The sequence below is a fragment of the Rhinichthys klamathensis genome, unplaced genomic scaffold (genome assembly GCF_029890125.1).
Source record: "Rhinichthys klamathensis goyatoka isolate OS25496 unplaced genomic scaffold, OSU_Roscu_1.1 h1tg000058l_1, whole genome shotgun sequence".
Taxonomy (NCBI): Eukaryota; Metazoa; Chordata; class Actinopteri; order Cypriniformes; family Leuciscidae; genus Rhinichthys; species Rhinichthys klamathensis.
This window is the reverse complement of record NW_026606603.1, coordinates 1,259,881-1,274,828: the sequence shown is the minus strand read 5'-3', so window position 1 is coordinate 1,274,828 and position 14,948 is coordinate 1,259,881.

The following is a 14,948-nucleotide window of genomic DNA, read 5'->3' as shown; positions in this document are numbered from 1 at the left end:
TGTCAAGCTGTCAAAGCAGCCATTCATGCCATAAGCAGGCATATGAGACAGCAGTTTCTGAGAGGAAGTCCCTTCATCTCCATCACTAACCTCAGTGAGAAGTCCCTCCATCTCCATCACTAACCTCAGTGAGAAGTCCCTCCATCTCCATCACTAACTCTAACCTCAGTGAGAAGTCCCTTCATCTCCATCACTAACTCTAACCTCAGTGAGAAGTCCCTCCATTTCCTCAGTGAGAAGTCCCTCCATCTCCATCACTAACTCTCACTGAGCCTATAAGCTCTGCCTCTACATGCCAGTCTGAGACCATGTGCTCCAAATGGCTGTAGTTAGATCTATTGGGCTGCAGAAGAATCATCTAAATACAGAAACTAAATGTGTCTCTGGGAGTCACAGTACAGCAAATGTAATCGTTTTATACAACACCATTTTATACAATCATGAATATATATTTTTATATATAAAAGACAACACAAAAAGGCATGGGCAGCCCAAGCCTTTATGGGGCCAAGAGCCGCATTTTATTTGGAGGCCCGTTTAAAATCAGAATATGAGCATAGCTGACTCACTAAACACTAACATTCACTAAAATATTGAACCATTAGTGATACTAATTCAAAACGAGAGCGCCATTGACTGTCAAGTTGAACGGCCCCGCCCCTCATAGTCATTTCATGCATAGTTGCAAGAAATCGCAACAGAAGCAAACTCGACTGATTTTGTATCCTCAATATGTCACGAGTAAGGGAAAAAAGCCCGGAAGAATCCCATTAGGGGAACGTTTTGAAAAAGAGCCAAATATAGCCTATTCATACGCCCATTCATTTTTTTTCTCACATCAATAGGGTAAAATTTTTAACCTTTAGATATCACCATGAAAACTACTGAGTTGATTACTTACTTCAAGACAAACAAAAAATGTATTACAAGTTTTTTTTAATTGTTTGTTAACATGGACAAACGGTGCATAAACTAATTATGTATGTGCTAATTTGCATAAATACCCAAACAGATCTAAACATTGGGTATAGCCAACTCATGTTAACAAACAATTGCCATCAAGTAATATATTTATTTGTATAGCGTTTTTTACAGTACACATAGCTTTATAGAAAGACAGACAGCTATTGTATAGTAACTGAATTGTATGTAAGCTAAATAAAAAAACACTAAGAATGAGAAACGTTTCATTTCACAATCTATTCAATTACATAGGCTACTAGTATATGAAACATACAAGTTAAAAAACATTAATGGTCGTTATAATGTAGTTTAAATGACTAACTTTTTGTCCGTTTTGTCTGATTTGTAACCAGGCACTAAAGCCATTACCATATAAGATGGGACCGCATCATAAAGAGTACGGAGAAGTACACGCACCCACATACGCACTGCACTTAAAAGTTAACCACTTTAATCACTGCTTTGAATGTACATGCTCGCAAATTAAATGTTTAACCGGCAAGGCTTTAAAACACATGCTAATAATGAACTTTTGTGATTGCAAATAAGTGCAGTGTCCCGTAAGTTAACATTAATAATTTCAACATACCTTTATCTTGCCGTTTCATCTTTTTTTCTTTTTCTTCACCAGTGGGGGAATGCGTCCTTTTTTGTGACATGACAGTTTTGCTGCTGCCTCTATCAGTCGCAGTCCTTTCTGAAAACATTACTGTTTGATTAAGCTTCCTGTTCATCAGTTTAGTTTTACTTTCTGATGTCATATAGTTCCACCCATAATCATAAATATGGAACAGTTCGTAATTCATCCCTGCTGAGTGTGTAAACAGTGTAAGAAACTTATAGAATATCAAGTTATCACAGTGAAATCTTCTGATATTTTCTTGGGTCTTGTAAAAATGGTAAGTCATGTAGTGATGTTACAGCTCACCTATTAAAGGATTAGTTCACTTTTAAAAAAACTTTTGCTGATAATTTACTCACCCCCATGTCATCCAAGATGTCCATGTCTTTCCTTCTTCAGTCGAAAAGAAATTAAGGTTTTTGATGAAACCTTCCAGGATTTTTCTCCATATAATGGACTTCCACAGGACCCTAACAGTTCAAGGTCCAAATGACAGTTTCAGTGCAGCTTCAAAGGGCTTTAAACGATACCAGACGATGAATAAGGGTCTTATCGCGCGAAACGATCGGTCATTTCAAAAATAAATAAAAAAGTTTAAGTTTTATAAGCACAAATGCTCGCCTTGCTCTGTTCTGTAATGCACGTTTGTGACTCTCCTGTTCGAACTCGTTCATCAAAATGAACAAATCTTTTTTCGAGTCATTTCGTTTATTCAACGAACGAAATGAACGAAATGACTCGAAAAAAGATTGGAGTTATCCTTCTCGTCCAGATCCAATGCTAAAATCTTTAAATTACTATTAGTATTATTTGAAGTTAACATTATAAAATAATTTTTCACGCATATTTTAATCTAAAATATGAAGCAGGTCATTCAGTTACTTTTGAAAGTTCAAACAAGTGGTTATTGTATTTCATTGGACTTTAAAGACATAAAAACCATAAAAGTATGTCCTCACGTTTTACCCCTAATTTTTATTGAGTCTCGGATGGGCCACTGACAGATGACAGCTGCTCGCCCCCTCTTCCTCTCCTGCCACGCCCATTTAAGTTGCATTTTTCAAAAAGATTGTGGGTGGACTTGAGCTGAAAGAGGGGGGTTTCATGGGCCTTTAAGCCCACGTGCAAATTAACGTTAACATAACATCAAATTGATCATTGAAATATCACTCACCAAGTAAAGAAAATAATGTATGTTTAAACAAGGAAGTGCATAAGCAGCGCTTTGATTCTCCGTGGATCTGCATCAGCCTCTATTTATAATTCTCTGCCTCGTCCTCTTCTCACTCCGACAGCTTCTCCAATGTATCGCGTCCACTCAAAAATCCAATCCTTTCTTTATATTTAGTCACTTTTCTATTAATCGTTTAATGCGGAGAGTTTCTGGAGATCGCTTCGTCTGACTCGCTCTCTCTCTCGTCTGTTGCTCACGCGTCGCTGACAGAGCCGCGGGCGCCCTGAATGCGCTGCTGCTATTGGCTCATCGCAGTGTCAGTCACTGCAGAACAATCAGTGATTGGGTGATTCTTCCTTCTAAAACTTTTTTTTTTTACTCTTAAAGGGTAATTAAACCCTAAACCAACTTTTTTTAGTTAATGATCTGTAAGAATGGGGCTTTATTAGTGCTGTTCATTGATTCGAGTAACTTTTTTGACATTTGGGTATAAAGTGTTTTAATTCTATTTAATTTAATTCTTCAGGTTGAACGGTGGCTACTGCAGTTTAATTTTCCTATTGGATGTTTGGGGTCAAAACCACTGTTTGTCAGTTTGGTTTGAAATGTGTTGGGGACAGAAACGCATTCAGAAGTGCTGGGTACAAACTTGACAATAAATGCATCTATCCAAATATATCTTTTGAGTTCTTAAATGGTCTAGCGGCAGATCTTTTGCCAAGCGTGTCAGAGGTTACGGGTTCTAATCCTCACTCGTATAGTTTTTTTTCTCTCTCATCATAACTGAATATGTTCATTAGTGATTACAGTCTATATCAAGCAGGGACACGTTTGTATGCATTTTATTTTGTGATTTCAGTCTCCGCAACGGCGATAGATTGAAGAGCGCGTCCGAGTAAAGACTGCACGAGCCACAAGAGATAGCTGTATTCATGACACTGATAGCAGCGGCAAACGAGCGCTCAGCTTGATTTAAAGGGGTCATATAATGATACATGCACTTTTACAAGTTGATTATACTGAAATGTGTGTTGGCAGTGCCTGTACACAACCATCATATAATGATAAAAATCCATCCAGGGTTTTAGTTTTAATCTCCTTATATGTTTTCCCCCATCCACACGATGTGAGGTCACACGATCGGACGCCCCTCCCACGATTGTTGATTGACAGCAGCGTTTCAACACAGACCCGCCCTCGCTCATGAGTCCGCGCGTCAATCATAGTCCGCGCGGACCGGCGCGGCCATTGTTGATACTGGAGCCCTGTCTATAAGCAGAATGGCATCTAAGCGATTGTGGTGTTCTTGGGTGCAATAAGGAACACAGCAGTCATTTTAATGTTCCTAAATCCGAACCGCTGAAGACACAGTGGCTGAGTTTGTTTTTGAAGGGAATATTCCCCACGATCAACGTCAATGCTTTCATGTTTGCGCGAATCATTTCTCACCAGACTGCTTTATAAACGAGGAGGGTCAGTATAAAGCTGGTTTTGCAACATGACATCATGACTTTGCGTAAACATACACGCCACTTTCAAGTCAAGTGGCGTGTTATCTATACGCATTTTGAACTATCCGCGTGTATGTCCACGCCGAAATCTTTTGCGTGTATGTCTACGCCGTTAAATGTCCGAGTGATTCCGCGTGTATGTGTACGCCGTTAAATGTCCGAGCGAAACGAAGTAAAATCTATATCTACATCTGTGGAGCGATATTTCTTTTCCTAGGATGGTAGGGGAAGACTCATAAATGGTATTAACCCCAGTGACGGGTAGGTTTAGGGACGGGGTTGGGGTAGGTCATATATTTATATATATATATAATACAGTAATATAACGTTAAGTCAAAGGCGTTCATAAACACGCTGAAAAGCGATTATGCGTGTTGATAGCACGCCAAAAATGGAAATACGAATTGGCGTGTCATACATACGCCATTTCATGAGATCAGTCTGGGTTTTGCTAAGAAACTGCTCCTGAAAAAAGGATCGGTACCAACTATTCATGTTCCTGCTGCACCTCCAGAAGAACTGAAGTGAGTGTAACGTTTTATTAGCCTTTATATTAATATTTATGTAGCGCCCCCTACCTGTCTTTCTTGTAACTAAGTAGGACAGCACTGCAGATTCATGAACTAAATGCCTACAGATGTTGAAGTTAGGCCCCTCTGAAGTCACAATGTATACTTTTCTTTTGGAAAGTTACGAATGATTAAATCTATACGCACCTTATCTAATCAAGTCCACATAAACACTTTTGAAAGAATAAAACACTGTTAAAAGTACAAAAACATATAGGATTTAATTGGAATAGAGTTATAGAATGTTAACCAGTTCAAAACATGAATTTCAGAATGTGAAGTATTCACACAATCACATTGCCATTAATTCTGACACAATTTAACCCTCTGGGTACCAAGGTGTTTTTGGGGCCCTTGGGATGTTTTGACATGCACTGACATTTGTGCTTTTGTCAGTTATTTATAAACATGTGTTAATGGCAAAGGTTTAAATTCACTCTATATAGCACAAACGGGGCTACCATAATATGTGAGCAATATTTATGTACATGTTTGTATTTTTCAGAGAATAATGTTTATGCGTGGTTATTGAAAAAAATTAAAATGAAAGTTGCTGAAATAAGACCACAACACACATACAAAATATGTGTCCACAAGACTTTTGACTAATGGATGTTGTCGCTTCGAGTTCTGGCTTCAAAATGATGTGAAAATCATCCTGTCTAATTATTCACATAACACAATAGATTTTTTTAAATTGTGAAAAACATTTTTTTGTTATCCAAGGCAATATGCGAATGGGCGTGAACGGCCCAACCCCATTGTGAATAATTAGGTGCTTAAGACAAAGACGACCTGCATATTAATGAGCCTTTCATTCAGGTGTGTCACACAAGAAAGAATGCAAGGACAATACACACACACACACACACACACACACACACACACATACATATATATATATATATAAAATCAAAATATAAATGAAAGTCAAAAGCACATTTTTAGTCATACCTGGAAACAAATTCTGTTGAAATAGGTTATATGGGCCATTCTACAGAATTGGTTCAAAGTTAGAGTTGGAAACATCTTGAAAAGAAAATGGTCTTTTTCCATAACTGTCTTAGTAGGACATATACATTTTATCATACATATTTCAAAGTTAAGGATTCATTATTTTGATATAGATTGCATTGGAACAAACACTAACCTATAACATCTTAGTTGATTCGTTTATTGACAAAACATTCTATATATTTAACATATGAGCAGAAACTGCTAACAAAAGCTTATTTGATGTCTATTTTAGAGTTAAAACTTTATAATCTATTCAAAACTAGTCACACACACACACACACACACACACACACACACACACACACACACACACACACAGAAACATGATTCAAATTTAAACAGTAGGCTATTTTTGCGTTTACAGACACTAACCTTTTTATATATCGCGATTAGAACAAAGCACAAGAAAACACTTACAGTTCAGCTCGCTCCTCGAAATGAAAATAAACCAGCACTTGTTTTGAGGTAGGTAAATGTCCCAGGATTTTTCCTCACAGCTACGCAAGACGACAGTACATTAATCTGACTAAATATAGTGTGTTTACAGTGTTTATATGTGGGTGTTTACACGTCTCAATGTGTTGCTTCAGATCATTAGCGTTTGAATAGCGCGCGCTCTCCGTGGGCATGTCACATTAGCGGAATAATGAGATGCGAGAACGATAATGAGAACGGCAGACACCTCTCTCTTTTCATATAGATTACATAAACGGAGAATATTTATTTTAGTTTTAAATTAGATCATTTAAAAGTACAAACTTAAATTATCATAAACATATATTGCTCATGTCTGGGTGAATAGTATTAGCTGAGTTTTTTTTTAAGTTTAAGTCAAGTCAAGTCACCTTTATTTATATAGCGCTTTTTTACAATACAGATTTAGAGACGTGCTCCAGAAAAAAAGTTCACGGACACGGAGAAGCAGAACGCACACCCTGTTTATTTTCTTTATTTTACAAAAGCACAATATTTTATTTCGATTGTAGGTGGGCACACAAAAAAGTCGACATTTAACAGTTTTTAAAAAAATATGTCTTAACTCTGTATGACCAGAAATGATGGAGTAGTTTAAGTCTATTTTTCTGCTATGTGAAAAAAATCTGCCAAAACGCACGGGTGCGTTTTTGGTCCCCAGAGGGTTAAACCCCGAAGGGCAATATCTCAGTTGCCAGACCTACTGGAATTAGTCTTCAGGTCAAATACACTCAGTATACACTCACCTAAAGGATTATTAGGAACACCTGTTCAATTTCTCATTAATGCAATTATCTAATCAACCAATCACATGGCAGTTGCTTCAATGCATTTAGGGGTGTGGTCCTGGTCAAAACAATCTCCTGAATTCCAAACTGAATGTCAGAATGGGAAAGAAAGGTGATTTAAGCAATTTTGAGTGTGGCATGGTTGTTGGCGCCAGACGGGCCGGTCTGAGTATTTCACAATCTGCTCAGTTACTGGGATTTTCACGCACAACCATTTCTAGGGTTTACAAAGAATGGTGTGAAAAAGAAAAACATCCAGTATGCGGCAGTCCTGTGGGCGAAAATGCCTTGTTGATGCTAGAGGTCAGAGGAGAATGGGCCGACTGATTCAAGCTGATAGAAGAGCAACTTTGACTGAAATAACCACTCGTTACAACCGAGGTATGCAGCAAAGCATTTGTGAAGCCACAACACGCACAACCTTGAGGCGGATGGGCTACAACAGCAGAAGACCCCACCGGGTACCACTCATCTCCACTACAAATAGGAAAAAGAGGCTACAATTTGATGAGTCTCGAGTTCTTTTGAGACATTCAGATGGTGGAGTCAGAATTTGGCGTAAACAGAATGAGAACATGGATCCATCATGCCTTGTTACCACTGTGCAGGCTGGTGGTGGTGGTGTAATGGTGTGGGGGATGTTTTCTTGGCACACTTTAGGCCCCTTAGTGCCAATTGGGCATCGTTTAAATGCTACGGCCTACCGGAGCATTGTTTCGGACCATGTCCATCCCTTTATGGCCACCATGTAGTACCCATCCTCTGATGGCTACTCCCAGCAGGATAATGCACCATGTCACAAAAGCTCGAATCATTTCAAATTGTTTTTTTGAACATGACAATGAGTTCACTGTACTAAAATGGCCCCCACAGTCACCAGATCTCAACCCAATAGAGCATCTTTGGGATGTGGTGGAACGGGAGCTTCGTGCCCTGGATGTGCATCCCACAAATCTCCATCAACTGCAAGATGCTATCCTATCAATATGGGCCAGCATTTCTAAAGAATGCTTTCAGCACCTTGTTCAATCAATGCCATGTAGAATTAAAGCAGTTCTGAAGGCGAAAGGGGGTCAAACACAGTATTTGTATTAGTAGTTCAAAAGCCTTATTTTCTGTGTTAAAGTCTGCTCTCAATCCTCCTAAAATTGTGATTTCAAATCCTTCAGTATCACTATGTGAAGGTTTCTCAAGGTTTTTCTGTGAGAAGATCACCTCTCTAAGATCTCAGTTGCAATCATCTGCTAACGTCTTGCCTGAACTGGGCTGTTCATCACCCATATGGAGTGTGTTTGACCCTGTTTCTCTTCTATCTCTCAGAGAAATTGTTGATCATTTGAAACCTTCCTTCTGCTCTCTTGATGTTCTTTCTCCCCGTATCTTGAAACAAACTTTTGATTCGGTTGGAACATGTATGGTGTCTCTTATGAATAAATTCTTGAGCACAGGGACTATCCCTGATACACTAAAACAAGCTACTGTTACACCTCTGCTCAAGAAACCTTCACTCGATGTTAGGGATTTTAATAATTTTCTACCTTTTTCGACCCTTCCTTTTATTACAAAAGCACTGGAGAAAAAAAAAAAATTTCAATCAACTCCAATCTCATCTTAGCGCAAATCAAATTCTTGAAACTTTCCAGTCTGGTTTTAAGCCTCTGCACAGCACAGAGTCTGCTCTTCTAAGGGTTTCTAATGATATACTGTTAGCGACCGATGCTGGTGACTCTGTGATCTTATTACTGTTAGACTTAACCTCGGCCTTTGATACAGTTGATCATAAAACTCTATTATCTCGACTAGAATACTCTGTGGGCATCCAGGGAACTGTCCTCAGCTGGTTTAGATCTTATCTAACAAATAGAAGTTTCTCTGTTAAACTGGGTAATTTTTCTTCCTCACCAGCTCAACTCTCCTGTGGAGTGCCGCAGGGGTCTATTCTCGCACCCATTCTTTTTTCCATATATTTACTTCCTCTGGGCTCCATTTTCAGAAAGCATGGTGTATCATTTCACTGCTATCCAGATAATACACAAATTTATTTCCCTCTGAAACGCAACAAAGATCCTGCTCTAAAATCTCCTTTTGCATGCCCAGAAGAAGCAAAAATCTGGTTTTCTCAAAATTTCTTATTTTTGAACGAATCCAAGACCAAAGTCATAGTCTTTGGCCCCCATGACAACTATAATAGCAGCAACATTGATCTGGACTATCTTGATCCAAAGTCATCTTGCATTAAGAACCTAGGTGTTCTCTGGGATCAAAACCTGAAATTTGAAAAACAAATCAATGTGGTGATTAGTGCTTGCTTTTTTCAGTTACATCTTCTCTCTAAAATTAAATCTTCCCTTTCTGAGAAAACACTAGAGATTGCTATCCATGCGCTCATTACATCGCGGTTGGACTATTGCAACTCTCTCTACTTTGGCATACCCAAACTCTCTATTGCTCGTCTCCAATTAGCACAGAACGCTGCTGCAAAGTTCCTCAACTCTACAGATAAAGCGTTGTGAATTCCGGCTTGCGTACCCCGAAGTGATAAAATAAAACAAAATTCTGTATCAAAATTTATAGGCAAGAAAATTAGTTTGTTTAGGCTGGGTTGTATGAATTACAAACCTGCGCACATATTTTAAAAAGCACATAACTATAGAATTCTGAATGAGTATGTGAACGCCGTCAGCGTTAATCACAGGTTCGCGTTTAAAGTCTGATCATTTCGACGGAGGTGAATCAATCAAAGTTAACTTTAGCTGGAAGTAACATTATTCAAGAACCGCTATAACGCCTAAACAATCTGTTACCTTAAATTATATGTTTATCTCTGTAAAGCTGCTTTGAAACAATCCATTGTTAAATACGCTATATAAATGAAGATGACTTGACTTGACTTGACTCAAAAGAAAATGCAAATTCGATCATGTTTCACCTATCTTAAAATCTCTGCATTGGCTACCTGTGCATTTTAGAATTGAGTTTAAAATTCTTTTATTTGTTTTTAAATCCATAAATAACCTGGCACCAGAGCCGGCCGAGCCACTAAGCGACCGTTGCAATTGCAAAGGGCCCCGTGGCCAGCAGAGGGCCCCCTAGAGTCACTGCTAGCTAGTGGGGGGGAAAAAATCGCACAACAAAAGTAACATAAAATAAATAAATAAAAAGAAATGGACCTACAGCGCTCTTTATCAGGCATCATGATAAGCACAGAGTTGTTATTTATTTAGTTTTGTATTATGGCAAATCAACCGGGAGCTCCCCGCGAAGGCGCGCGCGCGTCTTGATCCCGACTGCCCCTATGATGTCACTCGTTGTCACTTGGTCAGTCAGTTAGCGACTCCGACGAATCGACGATGTCTGACAAGAAACGAAAATATCTTTCTGGCCAAGAAAAACGACAAAAAAGAGCCTGGAAGAAGAGAAGAAGCAAGAAGATAAAGGTACGTGAGCCTGTAGGCTTAATTTTCCGATTTCTGTAATATGGATAATTTGCACTAAAAGTCTTATATTAACATTAGCCTAAATCGTGCTTGTATTAATTTTCTACAGTTGTTTAACTTACATGCTAATAACATGCTGCATAAAATTGGTTTAGTATTAGGCCTATACCATTTGCTGTGGTGTTACTGTTAAAGCATAACAGAACAATATAAACCCAGTTTGGATTCTACACTAAAGGGCTAACATTAGTTTACTCCTTATGTCCCCTTAGGAGCACTATTAAAGTAACGTTATATGCTGCCAGTAAGCAAAGCTCCAGCTGTTGGTGAGTATAAAGGGGCTGTAAAATGATAACCTTCTGCATTTTAAAATTTAAGTCTAACTTTATGTATAATTATTTTCTTTATTTGGATTGGATTTAAATAGTTATATTGAAATGTTACCTTATTCTTGATATTGTTACTATTGATCTTCTTTGTGGTGTTTTAGATGTTATTGTCAATTTAGTTTATTTGAAAAATCTATTTATTATTTTATATAATATTATATTTAAATGTTATTATATTTGCTCTATTTAATTTATATATATATATATATATATATATATATATATATATATATATATGTGCTGTAGTTTGTGACTCTTAAACTCTGGTGTCAATAAAAATGTATCTTTGTTCAGTGAAAATCACTTTATCTGTCTTTTTATTCAGCAAGTTAATCAGTGTGTGTGTGTGTGTGTGTGTCTTGCACTGCCATTCAGCTCAGTGGTATCATAATTTTCCTGTTAGACATCAAACATAGTATATACAGTATAATATAGTTATATAGTATGGTATAGTTATAAGGTAGTCATTGCTTTTCTTTAGGCCTTAAAACGGTCAAAGGGGCTTCCAACCAAATTTTGCTTAGGGCCCCCAAAGGTCTAGGGCCGGCTCTGCCTGGCACCAAGCTATCTGTCTGAGCTACTCTGCCCACACAACCCCACACGAAACCTGAGGTCTGGTGATCAGAGACTTCTGTCTGTCCCCAGATCACGGTTAAAGAATAGAGAGGACAGAGCCTTTGCTGTTGCTGGCCCTAGGCTGTGGAACAGCCTTCCGGTTTACATCAGAGCTGCTAAATCTTTAACTGTTTTTAAATCTTCTCTTAAAACCTATTTTTTTTCTTTAGCTTTTAACTCATTGTGACCTTTTGTCAGGTCAGGTCAGGTCAACTCAGCTGTTCCACAGATGCTTTGTTTCCAATCAAGACTTAGAGAAACTTGTGCATGCTTTCATCACCAGCAGGGTGGATTATTGTAATGGACTCCTCACTGGCCTTCCTAAAAAGATCAAAGACAGTTGCAGCTCATACAGAACGCTGCTGCCAGGATTCTGAGCGGAACCAGAAAATATGAACATATCACACCAGTCCTCAGGTCTCTACACTGACTCCCAGTTACATTTAGGTTTGACTTTAAAGTATTATTACTGGAATGTAAATATTTTAATGGGCTAGGACCTCAATATATTGCAGATATGCTCACTGAATATAAACCCAACAGATCACTCAGATCATTAGGATCACATCAGCTAGAAATACCAAGGGTTCACTCTAAGCATGGAGAGTCTGCTTTTAGCTATTATGCTGGAACAGCTTCCAGAGGAGATCAGATGTGCTCCTACAGTAGTCACATTCAAATCCAGACTCAAAACACATCTGTTTAGCTATGCATTTACTGAATGAGCACTGTGCCACTGTGTCCGACTGTTTTTACTGTACTGTACTTTATTTTTTACTCTAAACTGTTTTAATTATTCTTATTTGCTTTGATTATTTTAATTTCTTCTATGTAAAGCACTTTGAATTACCATGAAATGTGCTATATAAATAAACTTGCCTTGCCTTTGTCTTGAATGTGTGGTTTGTCCTTGCTCTTTATCTTGTGTATTGTTCAGCACTTTGGTCAGCCCTGATTGCTGTTTTTAAATGTGCTATATAAATAAATAAATACAAACTTGAGTGTGTTTAAATAGGACCGCTGTCCTGCTCTTGAGTGAATTCAAGCAGTTTAACACCGACTGAACATGTTCCTCAGTGAGGCGTGCTGTTAGGTTGACCGAGTCCATCTCCATACCGAGAAAAGAGATCCTCTGAACAGGGGGAGAGTTTGCTCTTTTCCTAGTTGACCCGGAGCCCCAACTGGCTGAGGTGACTGCACCAGGTCCATGTGTTCACACAACTGCTCTTGCGACTTGGCCAGTATTAGCCAGTCGTCAAGGTAGTTGAGGATGCGAACGCCGTGTTCTCTCATAGGAACATGATCTTTGTGAAGACAAGAGGCTTCAGGGACAGCCTGAAAGGGGGGACTTTGTACTGAAATGCCCGACCCTCGAACACAAAGCAAAGGAACGGTCTGTGTTGAGGGAGAACCGAGACATGAAAGTACACAGGTCAATCGCTGCAAACTAATCTCAGATACGGATGCATTTGAAAATGCGTTTCTGCATTAACATGTTAAAGCAGCACTAAGTAAGATTTTTTACCTTAAAATAATGTGTAACAGACACCTGTCAGTTACTGAGTTTTTTTAAACTGCCATCACACTCCTCACCACTAGGGGTATTAGTGAGACCTGGGGGCGTAGATAAAGAGACAGGTGAGCGGTAGAAGAAATTATCATGGCTGACCTCCTTGTTCAAACAAAGTCCTGGTTGGGAAACTTTCTGTTTCATGCTCAACTGTAAGTAAAATGTATATGTTGAAGTTTTATTTTCTAGTGAAAGATTATTTTTTGTGCTTATTAAATATAGTGGCTTTAATGCAGATAATTAACAGGAGGCATTTTTGTGTTTTGTAGAAGGACTTTTTTGGTATATGCTGAATCAATATTTGTGCCAACTTTGTGGTCCTGCTTGGGATTGTTCCACATCTGAGGACTAATACGAAGTTCATGGTTGGAAATAGCTACATTTGACAGTTTGATTACCATTATGGATTTCCTCTGACGGGAGAGCTATATGTTGGACTAAGGTCACGCTTCGTTGGATTTCATCAAGCCTCCACATCCTTTTTTACTCCTTTTACTCCAGCAGTTAAGACTTGCATCCGACATTCACACTCTCAACTTAACTTTCTCCAACTGTGAATGTGATGAAGTCCTAGTAATATATATTTCAGTCTTTAAGTCATCTACAGAACCATAGATGTCTTTGTGTACTGGGTGTTTTTGGTACCACTGTTTGAATATGGTTGCTTGGTTATGAGTCTATTTGGTGTTTATAGAAAGTCAGAAAAGGTGTTTTCATTACTGTTTTTATTTACTCATTGGATTAAAACTTATGTTTATGCTGATAACCCTCCTTACAAACAGATGATTAATTAGCATTTACTCAGTGTAGCATGTGTTGGTTATAAATGTTTCCAAAATCAGTTCAGTGGTTCATCAAGTTGTGGCATGGTGAAATGCACTTATGCCACAGCTTTGCGGTCCTTTATCTGATATATCCACGCTATGTAAGATTGCCAGATCGGGTCACGTTTCTGTAGTTCTAATGAGACATAAGAAAACTACTAATTTGACTTGCTTGACGGCAAGCGTCACAATTGCTCGTTTGTGATGTCGCAATACATCATACTTTCATAAAATCACACATCATACTCTACCTTGTCTGTGGCCATTGATTGATTCCAAAGCCGGTGCTGGATAAACAGATAGCATGTGCGTGCGCGTGCGACAGTAGGCTGCGGTAGGCTAAATTATTTACGACAGCGGTAATGGACAATTCCGCTTCCAACCTATAGGGCGACTGCTGAGGAAAAGTTACTTGGTGCTGCTTGAAACGGGAGCTTGAAAAGGGCCCGATTCAAAACTTGCAGGTCCAAGATTGGCCGTAATCCACCGCCTTTCTAGGATACAATAAAGCAAGGGCTGTAGAAGCCTAACTTCATATCAGTTGGAGGGACCAGTGCGATCTTGTCCGTCGCCAGTAGGACTGCAGTCTCGGGCCATAAGAACTTGTGAACTGAATCGTATAGCAGAGTCTGATGGTCCGAATGAGCCAGTAAGATGGGATGGGGGTAGAGGTCTGCTACCCGACCCGAGCCCGATGGGTCCCGAAAAACTCACCGGTTTCGGATTAATGTTAAATGAATAGCCTTGGCTTCAGGTCTGGTTCAAGTTTGTAACTAAGACCCAACTGTTGGCGATAGGAGAGGGGGATGAGAGTGGCAAGGCACAGCGTCACACACTGCCTTCTGCGCCCTCTTGTGACCCTGAGATAAAGGAAGCTGCTCTTCTATTGATAAACAATAGGCAAAAATATGAAAATACAGAGAATCTTATGTGTGTACAATCTACAAATTAGTCACGATGCAGCAAAAACTGTACAACAATGAAGGAGTGACAAA